Source organism: Botryllus schlosseri, chromosome 14 (genome assembly GCF_051294905.1).
Source record: "Botryllus schlosseri isolate E-star chromosome 14, Bs_hap1, whole genome shotgun sequence".
NCBI lineage: Eukaryota > Metazoa > Chordata > Ascidiacea > Stolidobranchia > Styelidae > Botryllus > Botryllus schlosseri.
Window position 1 is genome coordinate 10,169,908 of NC_137249.1, and position 23,608 is coordinate 10,193,515.

The 23,608-nt window shown below is 39.2% G+C and overlaps 1 protein-coding gene across 1 annotated transcript in view; it reads left to right on the plus strand.

Annotated features, from left to right (window-relative positions):
* Positions 1 to 23,608, plus strand: part of LOC145455042 (uncharacterized) — a 137,371-nt gene that overhangs the window by 78,169 nt on the left and 35,594 nt on the right. The gene's annotated exons all lie outside the window — the stretch shown is intronic.

Sequence of the window (23,608 nt, forward strand, 5' to 3'; positions counted from 1 at the left end):
CAAAATATGACGTCACCAGCTTGGAATGAAATCTCAAATAAGAGAGCGTTCCATCTACTATTTTAAGATGGTACACGAACTCCTTATGTAGAAAAAGCTTGTGCTTTCACCAAAAACATCGGCCCAGTGCTGCAGTGCTGCATACTAGCAGGGTTGTACCCAAGTCACAAAGGTTCCGAGTCAGAAGTCATTCTCACTTTTATAGTTTCGACTCTAGTAAAGGCGAGTCATTTTCAATTTACCACCGAGTCCGAGTCAGTGAGTCCCTGTCATAGTAATAATGTAGTCACTCGAGTCCAAGACATTGTCTTCACTGTTCAGTTTTCAGTTCAATCCAGTTTAGCCCACTTTTTTGAACTCTGCTCGAGTGATATATAGAATGGCTCGCATTCATAATTACGTAATAACAGAGGTGGTCATTAACGAAGTAATTCTACTTTTTTGAAGTACCCATGTAGTTTTCCGCTACTTCGGTACTTACTCAAGTAGATCTAATTTCCCGCTACTTCTACTTATACTTCGTCGTCATATTTTGTCATCTACTTACTTCCTTTTCGCTACTTTCAGTTTGTCAAGTAGAAGTAGTTTAATCCCCCAATTAGAAAGATAGCCTGAAGACTTTCAGGGGTGTTTTCTCGGCGGAGTATCAACATTTAATTTTCATTAAAGTTGAGTAAAGCCCAGATTTGTTTTAGTTTTTATTCGGCGGCCGTTTTTACGCGCTCCTGCATTATCTTTTGAGTATGTTCTTCATCATGTCGGTGGAGCCCAAATACGCCTCCGATGCGGAATTGAACCGGCGGCCGCCGGCGGTGTATGTCACCATAGTCAACGTACACTCTGAGGCAGTGTTGGGATCAAGTCACTGCCTTCGAGTCACGAGTCATTTCGAGTCGTTGCACATTTTGACTCGAGTCAAGTCAAGTCAATGGATTTTCGAAGGTGACTCGAGTCAAGTCAAGTCACTCGATTTTTGGAGGTGACTCGAGTCAAGTCGAGTCAAGTCAAGTCAAGTCACGAGTCAAGTCACAATTCAAGTCAATTTCCCTTTCCGAAGTATGAGGCCTGCTTACGTCATTGCATCTTACTAGCTGTCTGAAATACAGATTGCGTAGTCATTGATTCTGGACCTATAAAACAAATATAGAGTTAAATATCAACGCAAAGGGGCGCTTTATCGCTCACACTACGTAGAAATGCTTAACTACGTCAAAAAATTCCATAGCCTCGGATTATAGTTCCCAGCCAAAATAGAGGATAGTGTATAGAGAAACGAATTGATGAGATGCAGAACATCACCAATTTAAAAATTGATATGATACAATTCTAGCCTGGTTGAGGACTATAAGCTATATTGGAATTAAATTTCGATGAAACAAGAGGTTTGGTGAAGTTAAAAACAGAGAACAGAAATATACATTTTGCTATTGAATTAGTTTACTATACTAGTTTACGACAGCGTAAGCTGTAAGCTTCGGTCAATGTATTTGTGAGAGAACAATGGGGGCTTATTAAACCGCACGATCATTGAATGATCGGTCGTTCTCACGGGTTACACCAGCGTTTCGCGTACAATCCGAACATATGCCAGATACAATGATTTTAATCGACATCGATTGCTTGATGACTAGAAATTGACTCGTGAATTTTGCTCCGAGTCACGAGTCAATCCACATTTCCGATACGCCGAGTCAAGTCAACTCAAGTCATTTTAGCAAAGTGACTTGAGTCAAGTCAAGTCATACGAAAAAGGTGACTCGAGTCTGACTCGAGTCAAGTCATGACTCGAGTCATCCCAACACTGCTCTGAGGTGGTCGAAGTAGTCAAGAAAGCTACTCAAGTAGAAGTAGAAGTAGCGGCAAAAAATCTACTCAAGTACAAGTAGAAGTACTTTTTCCATAAGGCACCTAAAACTACTTGAATTAGAAGTAGAATTGACTGACTTTAAATCTACTCAAGTACGTATTAAGTCGTTTTGAAAACAATCTTAATTCGTTCGCATGGACTGTCAAAAGCTGCAAATTGAGCTATGCGGAAGGTGCAGAGAGCTTGATTCGTATTGATGCATCCCAGGCGGTATCAATTTTCGACAGAGTAAGCATTCTTTCGCATCATGTGATGCAAATTATAGTAGTGATATGTAAATGCGATACTAACCCTTTGTTTACTAGAAGACGCCGTGTTAGAGAATATCATGGCATGGCGCCCTACCCCACAAGTTCAGGCGAAGAGCAATACGGAGAAGTTAGATCGGATACGGTTTGCGCGATTAGTATACGTTAATAACAAATATTGTGGATCGTAAAATTTATATTCAGTGTAGTTATATTTTCAGAAAATAGAGGCACTACTACTCCTGCTTTTATGCTAAAAGCGGAAACTATATTTGATGTCTTTTGTCCATAAAGCTTCAAAGGTGATCTGCTAAAACAGGTGTAACGCTCAAAAAAGCTGGATTTTACAGATTAGCAAGACACGTAATGGGCTGCTAGATTACGATATGATTGATAATTGCTAGATTAGGAAACGGTAGTTTCAAACGTTACGGTGGGTCATATTTACTGTGACGCAATATTTGATATGGCGACAATGCCGCGTGAGCGGAACCAAGCAATCCGGTACCTGAATTATATTCACTAATACTTTCCTGAAAACATATTTCTCACTCGATAAATACTGTGCGCAAAGCGCAACAAAATTTCTAGGCTTTACTTCACATTTATGAATATTAAATACTAATACTTCGTGAAAACAGCCCCGAAATTCCTCAGGCTATCTCTCGTATTGGGCAGGACTGCGTAAAATGCGGCCTGCGGGCCAAATGCGGCCGGCGGAACTGTTCTGTGCGGCCCGCGAAAGGTCTCTTGAAATTGAAAATATAAAACGTACATTTGAATGTTGCTGCGTGGACGAAAACCGTAGGATGTTTAAACTGAACCGGAAATTCGTTTACTATCAAGCTTGTTCATTGACACGCCGCGATTACGCAGCCAATACGTACCTCACTTGCCTAATTCAGATTCAAAGTAATGTGAATGTAGCAAATCATGCCGTTACAATTAAAGTCACAAGAAGTCTTGCTGCCTTATGCCTTTGGCACATTACCACATCACGCATTCCACACTCTGTGATTCAAATTGTTACGTGATGCGTTTCCAAATACGTAATTCGTAGAACAAGTCAATCAGTGCCCGGGATTTCTATGAGTATATCACCACCCATAAAGGAAGTCCCAAAAAGAAAGCCGAAAGTTGAAATTCAAAGATGGTTCGGACAACTAAATACTTGTTGACTACCCGTCTTTTTTAGTAGTTGTGGCGATCACGTCGCCGTGTTTGAGGAGTATAATTTAAGTCGGTTCTATGTCAAAAACCCGAAGACATAGACAGGGCCGTAACAGCACTTCGTCAGCCCCCCAAAAAACGTTGGTCTTGGGCCTCCATATGGTGATAAACCGGACTTCTGGGGGACTTCCCCATACCCCCCTTAGCTTATACGTTCTTTACCGCTACTTATCATATATATTGGGAGTCCGTTTAATGAGTTAGCTTTTATCGACCAACCGCGCGAAGCGCGAAAATATTTTATAATTCATGATTGAATCGGTCAATTTAATCGAGAATTGCTTATATATTGCTATCAATTTTTACCCTTTATCTGCTCACGTAATCAGATTTACCGGTAGAGCGGAGTGAGGTGATTGAAAAGTTAGGACCACACAATAATAATTAAATATCTTCGGGCGTATACCTGGTGGCAGGAACGAAACAGCACTTCGTCAGGCCCAGCAAAAAACTAGGGTCTTGGACTCCGATAGGGTGATAAACCGACGCTCCCCCCATCACGTTGTTCGATTTTACCGCGAAATTAGTTGTACTATTTAGTGTACTAGTTAGCGCGAAAATTGTCAATAATTCATAATAAAATCGGTTAATGAGATCGGGAATTTCATATATATTGCTACCAATTTCTTGTCCTCTCTGCTCGCGTTATCAGATTTACCGGTAGAGGTGAGTGAGGTGTCTTGGAAACTGTAGGGCCCGTAAATAACAGTCTAATTAAACATCTTCAGGACTACGGACCCGTTGGTAGGAATTCGTTACATGATGTTATCTCGTAGGCTTACCATATTTTGGAAATCTAAAAAGAGGACACTTTTTCAGAAATTTGAGACTTGCAAAACCGGAGAAGGATTCTCAAAAATCGGTGAATTTTATCCCTCTTTGTGATCGGTTGACTAAAAAAAAGGTAAACTTTTCGCTCTGAGCTCAAATCACCGTTTTTCACTCCGAAATACCCGCCGGAGCGTCACTTCTGTGCAAATTTACGGCATTTCACTCGCATTTTGCTCTAAATGTGACCTAAATTTTCAAAAAAGAGGACAAAATCCCAAAAAAAAGAGGACAAAAGGGCGTCCTCCGAGGACACTTTCAAAAAAGTCAAAAAAGAGGACAAATCCTCTTAAAAGAGGACGTATGGCAACCCTATTATCTCGTGACCTCCGCTATATCAAAAAATAGCATAAATGTACTAAACTAAAATACGCACACGATTTAAAATTGGTATTTCTTCACTGGCGTATAATATTGCCCTGCGGGATGGTATTTATCTTGTGAGGTTCAGATTGCCAAAACAGGAACATTCGGCGTCGGTCATTTAGGCGCCTATGGACAATTAAACCTATACGTATCAGCATATTTTCGGCCAAGGATTTTTCGCTGCCGATCATTCTGACACATTTCTTGGAGTCGCATGTTACATGGCCTAAAACTTTATATCTTGGTGCGTCGTGGCGCGGTAATAGCCAACGTCGATATGCCCATTTCGATAAATCTTGCGTATTTTTTCTTGGGTGAAGAGTTTAGCCTACCCAATAATCAAGATATTTGACAACTTGAAAAAGCTGCATAAATTCTCAAAAAATACTTTATAATTTATGCTAATTCACGAAATAATTTTGGGCCCCCTTCGAGCTGCCCCCCCATAATTGGGGGGTTTGGGGTGCGGCAGTTACGGTCCTGGACATAGACTTGATCGAGGGACGGCGAATTTCGGAACATCTGCAAGCTTGGCTCAGCAACATGGCCTTTCCGGCAAGCTGCACACTTCTCGGAAACCGGCTACTAATACAATAAGCTTTTTAGTATCCACAGGATCGTAACTGCCGCACCACAAACATCCCAATTAGGGGCGGGCTCGAAGGGCGCCCGAAATTATTTCATAATGAACATAAATTATAGAGTACTACTCTTCTGAAAATTCGTACTATTAGGGCGTACAATGGTTTATATACAATTAGGCTTTTCGGCGCCAGCCAGTACCACGCCACGACGCACCAAGATATATGAAGTTTAGTCCAACACTGGATTCCGAGAAGTCACTGCGATTGCCACAGTTGATCAAATTAACTAAGTAAAGGGAATAGGCCTAAAGCTCGACAGCGAGAAAACCGTGGCTGAAAAGAACTGCGCTTATGTTGAACGAAAACCACGATGTCCAAATGTCTATAGGCAACATTTGCCAAATAAGAAATACCAATTGGGAAACGTGCGTCTTTTAGTTTAGTCCGCTTTGGCGATTTCAACATCTTTTCACATAGCAGACGGGAGGTCAGGAAGTAAAAACGTGTAACGAAGTATAATCATTCCAACGGGCCATCTCGAATATTTCCAAGACAGCATCTCACTCAGCTCTAGCGGTAAAATTGAGTACGTGTGCTGAGAGCAGACATGGGGTGATTACTTCATGAATGTAATCGATTGCGATTACGATTACTTGTGAATCCCGCGATTACGATTACGATTACGATTACAGCAAAATCAAGAAGTAGTCGATTACGATTACGATTACATTTCAAAAGTAATCACGATTACATTTGTTTTGCTTCTTAGATTCAGAAGAGATATTGGAAGACAATATAAGGATTGGGATGAAAAGGTCTAATGAGATAACAACCTTCCTGACAAATCATACTTCATTTGCCTGTTACGTCATAAGCCACCCATTGCCCAACTCTATACGGGACTATTCGTCGCACCCAACGATTTGCATTCTTGCCAGCTCCGTAACTGCCGCATCTTAAACTCCCTAATAGGACCGAGAGCGAGCTCTAGGGGGACTCAAAAGTATTTTGTAAATCAAAATAAATTATTATAGAGTATTTTCAAGAGAGTTAATTTACTTGGAAATTTTCTTCGTGCTTCGCGATTTAATGTCTCTAAATAGCTTGATTTTGAAATGCATACCTCTCCCCCTCAAGAAAAAAAGAAAGCGTAATTTATAAGAATAGGCATTTCGGTGGCGGTCATTACCCCGCACGACACACCAAAAGACGTATGCAATTTCGGCCAACAGGCAACTCCACAAAGTGTGATACCAAAGAATGACCTTGACCGAAACTTTGGGTATGTGTCCATTGTCAGCAGCAGGCTCGAAGGGCGTGACGAATAGTCCCGTCCTTCCAATCTGAGCCCCAACAATGCAAATGCCACCCGGGGCCCTCACATAGGAATATAGATATGACAATTTGTGTGTGCGTCTCACGAAAGTTTTTCTTTCAGTCTGCTACGTTAGGGCGACTTCAGTATCTTTTGATTATATAAAAGATGGGAGGTCAGGAATTAACAACATACAATAAAGTAATTATAGCAACATACCAGATGCTATAATTATGAATTACGTGCCCCCCAGTTCTACCGGTAAATCTGAATGAATAGCAATAAAATTCAATTACCAATATTATTGACGAAATTCAGTCATCAACTTGAAAACTGACCACCCTATGGGACCCCAATACCCAGGGTTGTAATGACTCGAGTCACGATTTTTTGGTGACTAGACTTGACTCGAGTCAATTTTTCAAATGCGTAAATTGACTCCACTCGAGTCAATTTTTGCTTTGACTTGACTTGTACTCGAGTCATTATGCATGACTCGAGACTAGGACGGCCAAAACAGACATTCCATGTAACTTCGAAGACTAGTAAAGTTACCACATTATTTGTACTTCATCTATTAGTCCTGATACTTGGAAATAAGGCCGTAAACTGTGAAAACTGATGAAAATTCTATGTCACTCCAGCAGAGTTGAGAAAGTGGGTTGAACCGGATTGATCTGAAAACTGATCAGTGAACATAATGACTTGGACTCGTACTCGAGTCAAGCACTATGATTTGGACTCAGCCCTATACTAGCTGACTTGGACTCGGACTTGACTCGGGGGTGAATTGATAATGACTCAACTTGACTCGAGTCAGAACTATAAAAGTGAGATTGACTTGTGACTCGGAACATTGTGACTTGGTTAGAACCCTGTCAATACCAACGTTTGGAGTGGGAGACGAATTGTTGTTTTGGTCCTGATTGTATCTATTACCCACGCTTGGCGCCCGTTTTAAGTGGAGGTATATGAGGATAAGACAAAGTGAGCATAAAATTCTACCTTCCACTTAATACAGATACTGCGAGCTGCCTAATGTTTTCAAATTTCAAATCTTTGTCCGGTGTACGTACAATACATACGTATACTACATAGATGGGCCTACTGCTCGCCTAGCAGCAACGGTTAACCTGCGTTTAACTAAGCATAACCAAACATCAATTCATAAGTTACTATTTGAAACTAGGCATAGAGTGGTGATTATTATCTTGTTGCGAGGTACTGGCGTCTGGAGTGTATGACTTACACTGTTCTAACAATCACACAACAATGTACATCGAATAAATATTTTCTACGTGTGGATACTTCTTACGCAAGGACAAGCAAAGCTAATAGCTCACTTCTGACGCAATAATGAGCAGCGGCGCTTGAAAATCAACCGTTTGCGCTATCAATAACCTGGTATAATACCTCTTCCTTGTTCACGAATGTTCGGTTATGGCATAATAGTCATCGTACAAATTAAAAGTAATCGTTCTTTCACAAAGAAATCGATTAGATATGGGAAGTAGTCGATTACGATTACGATTACTTTGGATTTTTTTCGAATGTAATCGATTGCGATTACGATTACTTGAAAATACTGTAATCGTCGTAATCGATTACGATTACTAATCGCGATTACCCCATGTCTGGCTGAGAGAGGTTAAAAAATATAGCAATATATTTATGCAATTACCAATATTATTGATCGATTGAATCATGAATCATCGAAAAATTCCGCGCCTTGCGCGACTAGGGCACAAAACGTTGCCAATTATGTATACAAGAAATCTCGCTCAGAAATAGTGTTAAAAGTGTGCATAACGATGGGGTCTGATCTGGGGGCGAAAACCACAGGAGTTTGGTTTATAACTCTATGGGGTGCCCAAGACCAACGTTTCGGGAGGGGGGAGTGGCGTCGCGCTGTTTTGGCCATCCCAACGCGGATATGGATTTAAAGCGAGCTCAAAATGTATCGTGTATCATTGTTTCAAAATATGACGGCAAAGTCACAATCTCATTCCCCGATATCTACACATCCACTGAGCAGCATTTAGTATAATTCATTGCTTTCAATTTAGAAATAAAATCTATACGCTGGAGTATGCAGCCTAAATTTCTGACTCGGCCCGCCGACGTATTTTCTGCTTATCATTTGGCCCGCCGAGAAAAATAATTGCCCACCCAATGTATTGGGGGATCAGACTACTTCTACTTGACAAACTGGAAATAGCGAAAAGTAAGTAAGTAGATCACAAAAAATTACCAAGTAGAGGTAGAAGTAGAGAAAATCAGATCTACTTGAGTAAGTACCAGACAGTAGAGGAAAACTACTGACCAATTCTTTGTTTATCTATCATCTACTATCTATTATCCCACCGTAGATACTAATTTATTCAAATCCACAATTTTCGACGGCAATATCTCCGCTTCCACTGGTTGGAATAGACACTTACGTGACCTTTGACACGAACCAATTAGGTTGCAACAGGATGTAAACAAAGAACAAGGCCGGGCAAGCTTACTATGAGGTCTTATGGAAAAAGGTTGAAAAATGAAGGTTTTAAGCAAAATTACGTTGAATTGGGGATGACTAGCCTTAGTAAATAGTAATAGCGTAGAGCTAGTATGTAGTTGCAGCTTTTAGTCTAGGATGAACATGAATGGTGGCAAGTACGCATCAGCGTGCTGTGTCCAAATGCATGGATTTTTGACAACTTTTCGGATTAAGCGACGATTGTTGTATACTATACTATAGGATTGTGGTAATGCATATTTTGACGATTTCATAGGCTCCAGGTCTCGAGCGAAATTTTCAAGCATATCTCATGTTCAGAAATATATGCTATAAAATACAGCTGCTGCCACACATCACAATTTTGGTGTATTTATTATGAAACTTGAAAGCTATGGAGATTCTATCGAATTTCCAGATTTGAGTGGAACAGCATCTTCTTCTAACACCGCGGAGAAAGCTACAAAGTATCTCATGGGGCGCTACGTACACGACTTAGGGACAAAGATTGAGGAGACAATCCACTCTTTGTGGAAGCAATATTCTAGTGAACAACCAATGTTATCACAACTTGCGGAAAAGTGAAATATCACACTCAATGAAAATACGTTCTCAGAAAATCAATTATTGATTCGTCTTGCACTTGTAAGACAGGGTAACTAAGGAAAAAGACATTTTTTTAGAGACTCCTGCAATAGATATTGTAACCATGACTTATTTTATTCTGATATATGCTCTCATGCATATTCATTGATTAAGACAATCCAGCACCTGAAGCTGCAAGGACTACATTGACAAGCAATCTCTCGACTGTACTCGCAACCGATTAACTCCTGCCTCAAGGTGGATTTTGGTGTATCTAGTGTCTTCAGTTTTATAACATTCCACCAAACACAAATAATCTTGGAGAATTGTTCATTCAACAAATTGGGCATCTAAATGAGCTTCAATGCACACCACTGGAATATAGTATGAATAGACATGCACTGCTGTTACACATTGACCATGGCACCGCGCAATTACGATCCGTAGCATGCTATTAGGCATTACGATATTCACAATGGAACTGAATTTGCACAATTGCCGAGTTGTGTCATTCATTTTTAATTTTCAATCTTGGATTAGAGTAAGCAATTAGTCCATATTTGGTTAGTTGATACACAATGCTGCATAGTATGACACCAGGCAAAATTGTATACTCCTTGATTCTTCCGATCAGCTGTTCAATATCAATATGTTGTCTCGTCATCTTTCTTGTTGTGGAACAGTCTGGCTCAGGCATTTGACGGTGTGCCAAATCATGTGCAGGAATATTTCAATCTAGATTCAATTTTTTGATTTCAGACTCAATGGTGAATCCCTTTTCTGCCATGATAGCATTTCCTGGTTCACCATAGCCGAACTCCATCATTTTCTCACATTTCTTGTCGAATCCACATATTTCACTAATATTTCAATCTGAAATTGTCCCTGTGAACAGTTCCTGCACAAAAGTAAGTGCACCCCAATCCATCAATCCCTTCAAAGTTGTATGTGATTTATTGACAGTCAATAATCATTCTAGTTTTGAGAAATCATGAATGGCTGCAAATGGTGCATTGTTAAGAACCACATATCTACATCGCCAAATTGAAATGTAATGAAGGAGTTACATATAGTTGACCCAATGCTTACAGCAATACTATAAATTTGACGTGAGTAGGATAAGCCTGGCAATTCAGAAACAATTTGATGTAGTCTAGCATAAAATTTCAGCTTCTCTGCATCTTTTGACATTGTGGTGCTCCTCTGAGAACTGAACTTCACTAGCAATAATTGTCTGTCAATTTGTAATTTTCCTAGACGAGTTTCCTGTTTAGTGCTTCTACTTCCAGAAATTTGATATTCTTGCGTTTTATCCACCGACTTCCTCTTTCTGCAGCTTCATAAAAGATATCCATCAAGCCTGCAGAAAATATATAATATGTTTATTTTACAGGGCAACACTGCTGCGCAGGCACCTATCAAGGCGTACTCGTTCGACTCATGCAACGAATCACCTCTACCAATTTCAACTATTCATCTCATTATTGAATATAAGTAGTAGGTATGATCGGTCTGGGGGTGCCTGGGGTTCTTATGGGCGGGGTGGCGAGCGGCTGGAAAACCGGGGGTGGCGAGCGGCTCTTATTTCTTATGGCGGGGGTGGCGAGCGGCTATTGCGTCTTATGGCGGGGGTGGCGAGCGGCTCTTATTTCTTACGGCGGGGGTCGCAAGCGGCTGGGAAACCCGGGGTGGCAAGCGGCTTTTTTGTCTTATGGCGGGGGTGGCAAGCGGCTATTGTGTCTTGTGGTCGCGCGGTAACCCTTTTCAGTATAGGGATCGGTCGCACGCGGCTTCGTTGTTGGCATGTCGTACTCTCAGGTATAGGCTGCGTTGACATGTCGTAATTTCAGTAAAAGGTGTGAAATAGTCAGCCGCATGGTAATGTTTTGGTAATTGGTTTGTCACAGAACCGGCGTAGACGGTGACTCGAATATCAACAATACCAACGGACACAAATTAACACTTCAAATAGGTGTGAAATATTTGTAATATCCTATGAGTGCTCACAAGATAACACATCAGACAGACATCTCTCGTGGTTTGGTGTTACAGAGGCAGGAATCACGCACAAGTAATATTTTGTCACAGAACCGGCGTAGACGGTGATTCCAATACCAACAATAGCCGCGTTCACTTGCTAACACTCCAAATAGGTGTGAAATATTGGTAAAATCCCGCGATCGCTGACAAGATAATACCTAAGACATAACCATCTTTCGCGGCTTCGTGTTACAAACATATCGATCGCTCACGCGGTGAAATTTTCGTAAGCAGTTTGTCACAGAACTTGATTTCGCTCGTAAGATTTAATAAGTGACGAATAACAGATCGCCAGTGTCGGTAACTTGAATAGCGACAAATTGTCACTTATTTCTACTCTAACCCTAATCCTTTGTGAAGTGTACGCTTATTCAAAAAAGGTGCGAAATAATTCTAAAATCCTACGATCGCTCACAAGATAACACCTATAAGACATAACCCTCTCTCGTGACTTGTGGCTACATACATCTCAATCGCTACAATGTAATATGTTGGTAGTTTGGTACAGAACTGGATTTCACAAGTCTGATATAATAAGAATATTACCTATTAAGTAATAAGCACCGAATAACAGAACCGGCGCAGACGGTGAGTTGAATATCCAAGATTTGATACTTTCCGCGATCGCTATATGTTTCGCGTTGACTTTGGTTGCGTGATGCGAATCATGAGAATATTCAATCAATGTGTCAATTTGTCAACTTGAAATGAAACTCACTACACAAACCAAGTTGATTCGTATTTGAATGTGTTGATCCGGTACAACTCTAAGCCTTTGAGAAATCCATTTACCGCGATCAGTTGATTCGAACGTAACCTGAATATTGCTGACTCCAACTTCAGTCGCATCGGATTATTCGCACATTCCGCGCTGCTGTTTCACACCTATAGATTCAATACAATCTAGCTTAATGAGAATCGGGAATCGTAAGTATGCACATACAATCGTTGTATTTATTACTGGGGAAATCAAACGCCTAACAAAAACACGCAACTTACCATTTGGCCAACTCTAGCATTACCAAAAAATCTAGATATTGTTGATTGAAAATCCTTGAGTCCTTATTATCCCAAATGTTATAGTACCGCATCCGAATCCATTCGCGGGATGTACTAAAGGTAAATCCAAATAATCCAGAATGAAATATTTGGACTTTGACATAGTCTGAATTGAAATAGATTAACAAACATAACTACCAACTTTCACCCAGTCACATTTCGAAATTATATGCATATTGATTTGAAACAAGTAATGAAATATTACAACTATATTCGCGATCGAACTTTTCGTTTGGCAAAGATAGTTTCAGAAATACTATCACTATGATATCTCAACATTTTAACATCTTGCCATACACAAAAGAGTAAAATACAAAAACCTTGTCAAGTCAACCCGTTTGTAACTTACCCAACCAACTCAACAGTATCCTTATGAAAAGTAGACAAGCCTACGCGAGTAATCACCACAATCCAAAATCCATAACAAGTTCGGTTGTATTCATAGTCCGCCAACTCGTATTTTTTTTTATTCAACTGTAAAAGTCGTTACTATTCTGTAACCTGAAGTAATTACTACTCGGTGTGCACAGCTTGAGATTAACATATGTTTTGAGTATATGATATTTGAATGTCTGACCAACGTAGTTAATAATTCATTTCTTACGATCAAACGCCGGTGTTACATTGAAAGTTATCATACTGCAAACATAGGGATTGACACAGTGATTTGCCATATGACGTATATTTTGTAATGCTCGACCATGACTTGATTATTAAATTATTCACGGTAATTAGACTTGGTGTTTTGGTAAAGGTTATTATGACAGCAACAAACTTTTCACTATCATGATTATTAAAACATCAATTTGTAAAGCCAGACTTACATGTGCGAAATGTTCTTGATTCGGATATTATTCCAGATTGGTGCAAAACAATCGTTGTATTGCAGACAACCGAAAATACTTTAAAAATGCAATCGTTCACAATAATTAGGACTAAAGATGAAACAACAATATCGGTATAATTACATTCAACAACCAGTACAATTATTAAAATCCATCGTTTGCGATAACCGGTGCTAAAGATGTAATAATTCCATTATTCATACATTGAACACCCGATACAAAATGCTTTATTATCGCAATTCGTAACGAGTAATTGAAACGACTACGTGTGGAGTTAGTATATCACAATATCGTTACTATTGAATCCAACGATTGATACGATTTATTGGTGGAATTTGTGACAGCGAATTGAAACATCCATACCTTACAGAGTGTGAAATATCACTTTTGGTATCGAGTACCAGTAGAAGCGGGTGAACAATACTTGATTCGTGACTCGTCGTTGTACTTGCTGAATGTAAAAAATTACAAGGTTACACTCTAAGACCTTGATCAGCACAAGAGCAATTTGGAATATCATTACTGACTGCAGCCTATTCTACTAGACAAAACTCACGACAATAATAGAATCAAAATATGTGCTACACTGAAATCTACAAAATGTGTTTGTATTGTTGTTAGTGATCATACATTATCATTTGAATCTTCTAAAGTAATTGTAATCATAAAACCAAACTATTGAAAGTCATTACCAACACAAAAACAGTTTGCATGATATTCACCAAACACATCCTTACTCAGTATGCATAAATTATTTGTAGAGTGCATACCATCAAAGAAATCTGGAACACAACCAACACCGAAAATGATAAATGCGTTTCGCGTTACTATTGACACAAGTTCATTTTTATCAAGTGAAATAAACGCCATCACAAAACTCAGAGCATGCAAAGGTCTTGATTGATGTGAATTTCGATTTGTGTCTTATGATACCAGCAAGCATTTTAGAAATATTATGATTCGTTAAACCAAAGTCGTACGCCCGATTAATAGTTGATTGGAAACTTGATCACGTACCTCAATCATTACAGAAGGGTATAACACCATTGTCCGACAATCTTTTGCAAAAAGGATCGACACCAAGTCACTCAAAGTCGTTGCCGTCACATAAACAATTTGTACGACGTCTGATAGTTAGGTGTACTAGAAATATTTGTAAAACACACTCCGGTAAAGAAATCGACGAAAAGATATCCTACACCTAGATCTGGTAAAACTATTTTGCACTTTTTGTTCGTTAGTATAGTATCCATTTGAATTTTTCCATTTCCTCTCGTCAAAGTAGATGTAATCATAGTCACGAAAGAACTTACTAGGACGTGCTTGAATTCTAGACATAGTTCTGATTTACCCGACACAAGACCCAAGGGCAACCCTAGTTTCAACCGAGCACACATATCCAAAATATCACACACTTCGCTATTCCTAAAGCACAAACACCCGATACAAAATATTACTTGTTGTGTTTTTGCGGTCTCATCTTCACAATATCACACACAATACGAACGATGGGTATGTGAAACATGGCGTCGACTTGAATCACACCAACCTGGAAGATTATTTACTCACTTTTTACATAACGGAAATTGATCAACATCACGTCATCGGTGTGTATCGGTTTTTCTAGATACAAACTATATGCTAGTGTAGCGGAAAATAATTTAGTGTCAGAAAAACAATTTTCACTCTCTTGACTCATGAAAACAACAGACGAGTCTTCCTTCAATATTTTTTTTTGTGTCAACTAGTTGCTTTGTATGATACGATCGATATCCCCGCGACTTTTTCAGATCGCAATATGAAAGATATTTACATCACACAAAATATTACTCCACTCGATATCCCCCATACTATACTAAACCGCGGAATGATTGGCCAGACTCTACAAAGTGTTTTGATGTCGTTTTTACACGAAAGGTTACGTATGTAAATATTCAAATAATCCAAAACGCAACTATGGTACTTACAGAAATATCATATAGTTGTTGTAACAAAGTTGTATGAATATACTATTGAATTGCATACTAAAGTTTTGTACCTTCAAGAACCTCTTCAAAGTTGTATGTGTACAATGTTTATCGTGAGTCCTACACATTCATGATACCCGTCCGAGTTTGACTTTTAGAAAATATTATGTCGACATACTGATGTCTTTCAAAAACCAAATCATGGTCACTACTTGGGAGGTCTATTAATGTCATGACAGTAATCTATAGTTACTTCCACCAAAGAGTATGTATTCGACTTACGTTCCACAAATCTAACGCACAAAACAATTTACTTTACTAACGAGAAGCGCCGAGCCTACCATCAAAACAACTAGAAGGTGGAACCATATTAAAAACGTCGCTAGCCTTTGTGCACCAGCTGTAAATCACACAAGTAACAAGTTTCAAGATTCTGGTTATTGAAAAAGCGTTAAAGTGTTTCTCCTGCGCCAAGTCGTTATGTTGACGAAAGCGTATATTGTAATATCATGATCGATTTGCATTCGTTGGTCACAAACTGTCACTACTCTAAATAATTCTTTTTCACTCAAACACAAACGCATACTTGTCACCATTCGTTTTCATCAAGTACGAGTTCAAGAAACTTACTACGACATGAATTTTTATTTTTATGTTGTGTAAATAGGTAATAATTAATTCAAGTAACACTATATCAACATCATCGAGTTGTGCTAATAGATTTACATGTGGTCTTGTGGTTTTCATCGGGACATACAGCACGAACTAACTGTAGACTCCTCTCTGTTGTACAGCTACTCGGTAATCGAAATACATTAACATGTAAACAACGATCTTGTTTCGTCACACCAAAAATATGTTCACTGTCGCGATACTCCGCACAAGACGTGCATAGCCTTTTCACACTCGTAATAGTATACCAACGTCAAGCGATAACGTTTAACAAGCCCAACGACACTGAACCCACGACGTTTACCTATGTAAAATTACCACTTTCACTTACCAGTCCATCGTTCACCCGACTAAACATATTATTTTCCTTTGGAGATCTGATGTTTACCCAGAGTAAGAAACCTTTTTCACTTGGAAATCTATTTTTTCCTTGGCTAACAAACCTTTTTTCACTTGTAAATATGTTTTTTCCTTGGCTAACAAACCTTTTTTCACTTGGAAATCTATTTTTTCTCTGGTTAACAAACCTTTTTCCCGGGTAACAAACCTTTTTCCCTGAGCAACAAGCCATTTTCACTTGGCGGTCCGTCGTTTACCTGAGTAAAAATATCATTTTCCTTTGGGGATCTGGCGTTTACCCGGTGTAACAATACATTTTCGCTTGGAAAAATACTTTTGCCAGAGTAACTAATCATTTTCTCCTGGGTAACAATACCATTTTCACTTGGAAATACATTTTTTCCCTGGGTAACAATACCATTTTCGTTTTGAAAACTGACAACCACACCGGTCAATTTGATATTTTTGTATATTGTTACAACGAACAGTGACGGAAATATACACAGACTACCGGTTTCAGAGTACACCCCATCGGTCGTATCACGTCAATATCAACGGTTAACCACATACAATATACTCTTGTACACCGAAATGCACGCTTTGGAAAATTGGACAATAGGCTGCGATAGTTCTGTGATGTCCGGGTTCGTGCTTTAGATTTTCCAGAGTCAAAATGTCTGAATAAAACACCTCCTCGACGACGGTTGGTATGTGGATAACGGTGTTCGGAAAACGGTTGGATTTATGTCGCCCATCGCGATAACAATTCCTGGTCGAGTTTTCCTCCGGCATGTTTGCTATATTGTGTCTTTATTGGTCAATGTATGTCTCGACATTCAGTTTGAAATCGGAAATGATAAAGTATGTAACCGGATCCGGATATCAACTCTGAATCGATAAACCAATGAACAATATTCAAAGTAAACATGTCACACCCTGTGTTTCCACGAAAAAATACCATCCAGACATACGTCGCGCTTGTTTGCCCACATCAGTATACGCGCAAATGGAGGTGTGTGACATTGCATGCAATGTGTTGGTATACAAACATCGATCCACAGCCATTATCATAGCCGGTAGTTTTGATGTAGATCGAATGTCACCCGATAACAATACCAATAAGCCACATTGCAATGACTCTGAGTCCGTCTGAGCATGACATACAGACACACAAACATGGAACCGTAACATGGGTTATTCCCACGACGGTGAAAGTGAACTGCACAGAATATACCAATAGAGCGTTCACAGACATTCACCGTGTACAATCATATAACCAGATTTTTGCTGGATATGTACGAAACCGATAAATCGATACATTTCTGTTCCTTCGACGTCAATAATACAAGCGTCGTTCCAATGCATCGCTCGAATGTAGGGTTCTTCAGGTGTAAAACCTATGTCAAATAACACCAAAGTGTGCCTTCTGTGTTTTATTATTTCCACCGATGCATCTTGCCTGTGTCGTAACACTATGGTGCAGGGACTCGAAAAACGGTACTTTGTAAAACGGATTGACATGACCAACTGAAACGACGTCGATAGCCTTGTGGTGATGATAGTTTCAAAATGTTACCGATCTCTTGTGGCGATGACCGTTTCGAAATGGCACCGGGCGAAATGGACCCTTACGATGATGTGTTTTTTGATTGCGTGTGAAATCACGAGGTAGTGTTCTATTGTGGTGTACGATTGCAGTCTTCACAGAGACACACCTTATTGGATCACAGTATCAGTCCGAGATTTGCACGATATTTATCTGGAGTCGTTATGTGGGAGTAGCGACATCCATGCATCGTGACTGAAAGACTGATCGCAATCATTTCGAGCACCGTACTTCGATAGTTCACATTGGTCAAACGCTGCAGTCTCAGCAGAAAACTTCGGTGTCGACAACACGACGGATATCGACCGATGTATCCAATTGGTCTGGGTGATCTGTCCGGAGATAGGGTCATGACTATCTTGCGATGTAACAACAAGATAACACCATCGAGTAAATCAGCGAACGGTGTCGAAATATCGATGTAATAGCGCGGACTCAGAGTCATTGCAATGTGGCTTATTGGTATTGTTATCGGGTGACATTCGATCTACATCAAAACTACCGGCTATGATAATGTCTGTGGATCGATGTTTGTATACCAACACATTGCATGCAATGTCACACACCTCCATTTGCGCGTATACTGATGTGGGCAAACAAGCGCGACGTATGTCTGGATGGTATTTTTTCGTGGAAACACAGGGTGTGACATGTTTACTTTGAATATTGTTCATTGGTTTATCGATTCAGAGTTGATATCCGGATCCGGTTACATACTTTATCATTTCCGATTTCAAACTGAATGTCGAGACATACATTGACCAATAAAGACACAATATAGCAAACATGCCGGAGGAAAACTCGACCAGGAATTGTTATCGCGATGGGCGACATAAATCCAACCGTTTTCCGAACACCGTTATCCACATACCAACCGTCGTCGAGGAGGTGTTTTATTCAGACATTTTGACTCTGGAAAATCTAAAGCACGAACCCGGACATCACAGAACTATCGCAGCCTATTGTCCAATTTTCCAAAGCGTGCATTTCGGTGTACAAGAGTATATTGTATGTGGTTAACCGATGATATTGACGTGATACGACCGATGGGGTGTACTCTGAAACCGGTAGTCAGTGTATATTTCCGTCACTGTTCGTTGTAACAATATACAAAAATATCAAATTGACCGGTGTGGTTGTCAGTTTTCAAAACGAAAATGGTATTGTTACCCAGGGAAAAAATGTATTTCCAAGTGAAAACGGTATTGGTACTCAGTTAAATCATAGTTTCCAGACGAAAAGGGATTGTTACCCAGGAGAAAATGATTAGTTACTCTAGGTAAAAGTATTTTTCCAAGCGAAAATGTATTGTTACACCGGGTAAACGCCAGATCCCCAAAGGAAAATGATATTTTTACTCAGGTAAACGACGGACCGCCAAGTGAAAATGGCTTGTTGCTCAGGGAAAAAGGTTTGTTACCCGGGAAAAAGGTTTGTTAACCAGAGAAAAAATAGATTTCCAAGTGAAAAAAGGTTTGTTAGCCAAGGAAAAAACATATTTACAAGTGAAAAAAGGTTTGTTAGCCAAGGAAAAAATAGATTTCCAAGTGAAAAAGGTTTCTTACTCTGGGTAAACATCAGATCTCCAAAGGAAAATAATATGTTTAGTCGGGTGAACGATGGACTGGTAAGTGAAAGTGGTAATTTTACATAGGTAAACGTCGTGGGTTCAGTGTCGTTGGGCTTGTTAAACGTTATCGCTTGACGTTGGTATACTATTACGAGTGTGAAAAGGCTATGCACGTCTTGTGCGGAGTATCGCGACAGTGAACATATTTTTGGTGTGACGAAACAAGATCGTTGTTTACATGTTAATGTATTTCGATTACCGAGTAGCTGTACAACAGAGAGGAGTCTACAGTTAGTTCGTGCTGTATGTCCCGATGAAAACCACAAGACCACATGTAAATCTATTAGCACAACTCGATGATGTTGATATAGTGTTACTTGAATTAATTATTACCTATTTACACAACATAAAAATAAAAATTCATGTCGTAGTAAGTTTCTTGAACTCGTACTTGATGAAAACGAATGGTGACAAGTATGCGTTTGTGTTTGAGTGAAAAAGAATTATTTAGAGTAGTGACAGTTTGTGACCAACGAATGCAAATCGATCATGATATTACAATATACGCTTTCGTCAACATAACGACTTGGCGCAGGAGAAACACTTTAACGCAGGGCCGGCCAACCCGTGGCCCGCGGGCCACATGTGGCCCGCGAGAAGGTTTTGAGTGGCCCGCGAGGTAATTTCCGAAGTTTCTAATATCATCAAAGATGGATTGCACAGATTGTGAACTTGCAAGGCCAACCAAAAATTTGATTAGTCTGGCCGCAACACTTGAGATGTGATGAATAAAATATCAGTTTCGACTCTCTACAAGCTTAGCGCACTATGTTGTCACTCGATTTCTTGTTTTTAAAATTGTTGCCCTTTTGTGAAAATTGAAGAACACCCAATGTATCAGATTGAGTGTCGTTCAACATATGCGACCTTGCGTTTGCGCTCGCAGTAAGACCGTCGACTATGAAACCTAGGCACGAAATTTTCAACGCATGTTGGTCGCAGCTTTCGATATCGATATGTCCATGCGCCGAATAGCCCAGCCCTCGCAAACTTATCCCAACGATATACAGCAGGCCCGCAATATAGTCAAGTGACAATATTATTGACCTATGAACTTCAAAATTTTTTCGCGCTTCGCGCGGATACTGGCCCGCGCGAATGTTCGTCAATCGAATTTGGCCCTTTGGCTGAAAAGGTTGGCCAGCCCTGCCTTTAACGCTTTTTCAATAACCAGAATCTTGAAACTTGTTACTTGTGTGATTTACAGCTGGTGCACAAAGGCTAGCGACGTTTTTAATATGGTTCCACCTTCTAGTTGTTTTGATGGTAGGCTCGGCGCTTCTCGTTAGTAAAGTAAATTGTTTTGTGCGTTAGATTTGTGGAACGTAAGTCGAATACATACTCTTTGGTGGAAGTAACTATAGATTACTGTCATGACATTAATAGACCTCCCAAGTAGTGACCATGATTTGGTTTTTGAAAGACATCAGTATGTCGACATAATATTTTCTAAAAGTCAAACTAGGACGGGTATCATGAATGTGTAGGACTCACGATAAACATTGTACACATACAACTTTGAAGAGGTTCTTGAAGGTACAAAACTTTAGTATGCAATTCAATAGTATATTCATACAACTTTGTTACAACAACTATATGATATTTCTGTAAGTACCATAGTTGCGTTTTGGATTATTTGAATATTTACATACGTAACCTTTCGTGTAAAAACGACATCAAAACACTTTGTAGAGTCTGGCCAATCATTCCGCGGTTTAGTATAGTATGGGGGATATCGAGTGGAGTAATATTTTGTGTGATGTAAATATCTTTCATATTGCGATCTGAAAAAGTCGCGGGGATATCGATCGTATCATACAAAGCAACTAGTTGACACAAAAAAAAATATTGAAGGAAGACTCGTCTGTTGTTTTCATGAGTCAAGAGAGTGAAAATTGTTTTTCTTACACTAAATTATTTTCCGCTACACTAGCATATAGTTTGTATCTAGAAAAACCGATACACACCGATGACGTGATGTTGATCAATTTCCGTTATGTAAAAAGTGAGTAAATAATCTTCCAGGTTGGTGTGATTCAAGTCGACGCCATGTTTCACATACCCATCGTTCGTATTGTGTGTGATATTGTGAAGATGAGACCGCAAAAACACAACAAGTAATATTTTGTATCGGGTGTTTGTGCTTTAGGAATAGCGAAGTGTGTGATATTTTGGATATGTGTGCTCGGTTGAAACTAGGGTTGCCCTTGGGTCTTGTGTCGGGTAAATCAGAACTATGTCTAGAATTCAAGCACGTCCTAGTAAGTTCTTTCGTGACTATGATTACATCTACTTTGACGAGAGGAAATGGAAAAATTCAAATGGATACTATACTAACGAACAAAAAGTGCAAAATAGTTTTACCAGATCTAGGTGTAGGATATCTTTTCGTCGATTTCTTTACCGGAGTGTGTTTTACAAATATTTCTAGTACACCTAACTATCAGACGTCGTACAAATTGTTTATGTGACGGCAACGACTTTGAGTGACTTGGTGTCGATCCTTTTTGCAAAAGATTGTCGGACAATGGTGTTATACCCTTCTGTAATGATTGAGGTACGTGATCAAGTTTCCAATCAACTATTAATCGGGCGTACGACTTTGGTTTAACGAATCATAATATTTCTAAAATGCTTGCTGGTATCATAAGACACAAATCGAAATTCACATCAATCAAGACCTTTGCATGCTCTGAGTTCTGTGATGGCGTTTATTTCGCTTGATAAAAATGAACTTGTGTCAATAGTAACGCGAAACGCATTTATCATTTTCGGTGTTGGTTGTGTTCCAGATTTCTTTGATGGTATGCACTCTACAAATAATTTATGCATACTGAGTAAGGATGTGTTTGGTGAATATCATGCAAACTGTTTTTGTGTTGGTAATGACTTTCAATAGTTTGGTTTTATGATTACAATTACTTTAGAAGATTCAAATGATAATGTATGATCACTAACAACAATACAAACACATTTTGTAGATTTCAGTGTAGCACATATTTTGATTCTATTATTGTCGTGAGTTTTGTCTAGTAGAATAGGCTGCAGTCAGTAATGATATTCCAAATTGCTCTTGTGCTGATCAAGGTCTTAGAGTGTAACCTTGTAATTTTTTACATTCAGCAAGTACAACGACGAGTCACGAATCAAGTATTGTTCACCCGCTTCTACTGGTACTCGATACCAAAAGTGATATTTCACACTCTGTAAGGTATGGATGTTTCAATTCGCTGTCACAAATTCCACCAATAAATCGTATCAATCGTTGGATTCAATAGTAACGATATTGTGATATACTAACTCCACACGTAGTCGTTTCAATTACTCGTTACGAATTGCGATAATAAAGCATTTTGTATCGGGTGTTCAATGTATGAATAATGGAATTATTACATCTTTAGCACCGGTTATCGCAAACGATGGATTTTAATAATTGTACTGGTTGTTGAATGTAATTATACCGATATTGTTGTTTCATCTTTAGTCCTAATTATTGTGAACGATTGCATTTTTAAAGTATTTTCGGTTGTCTGCAATACAACGATTGTTTTGCACCAATCTGGAATAATATCCGAATCAAGAACATTTCGCACATGTAATTCTGGCTTTACAAATTGATGTTTTAATAATCATGATAGTGAAAAGTTTGTTGCTGTCATAATAACCTTTACCAAAACACCAAGTCTAATTACCGTGAATAATTTAATAATCAAGTCATGGTCGAGCATTACAAAATATACGTCATATGGCAAATCACTGTGTCAATCCCTATGTTTGCAGTATGATAACTTTCAATGTAACACCGGCGTTTGATCGTAAGAAATGAATTATTAACTACGTTGGTCAGACATTCAAATATCATATACTCAAAACATATGTTAATCTCAAGCTGTGCACACCGAGTAGTAATTACTTCAGGTTACAGAA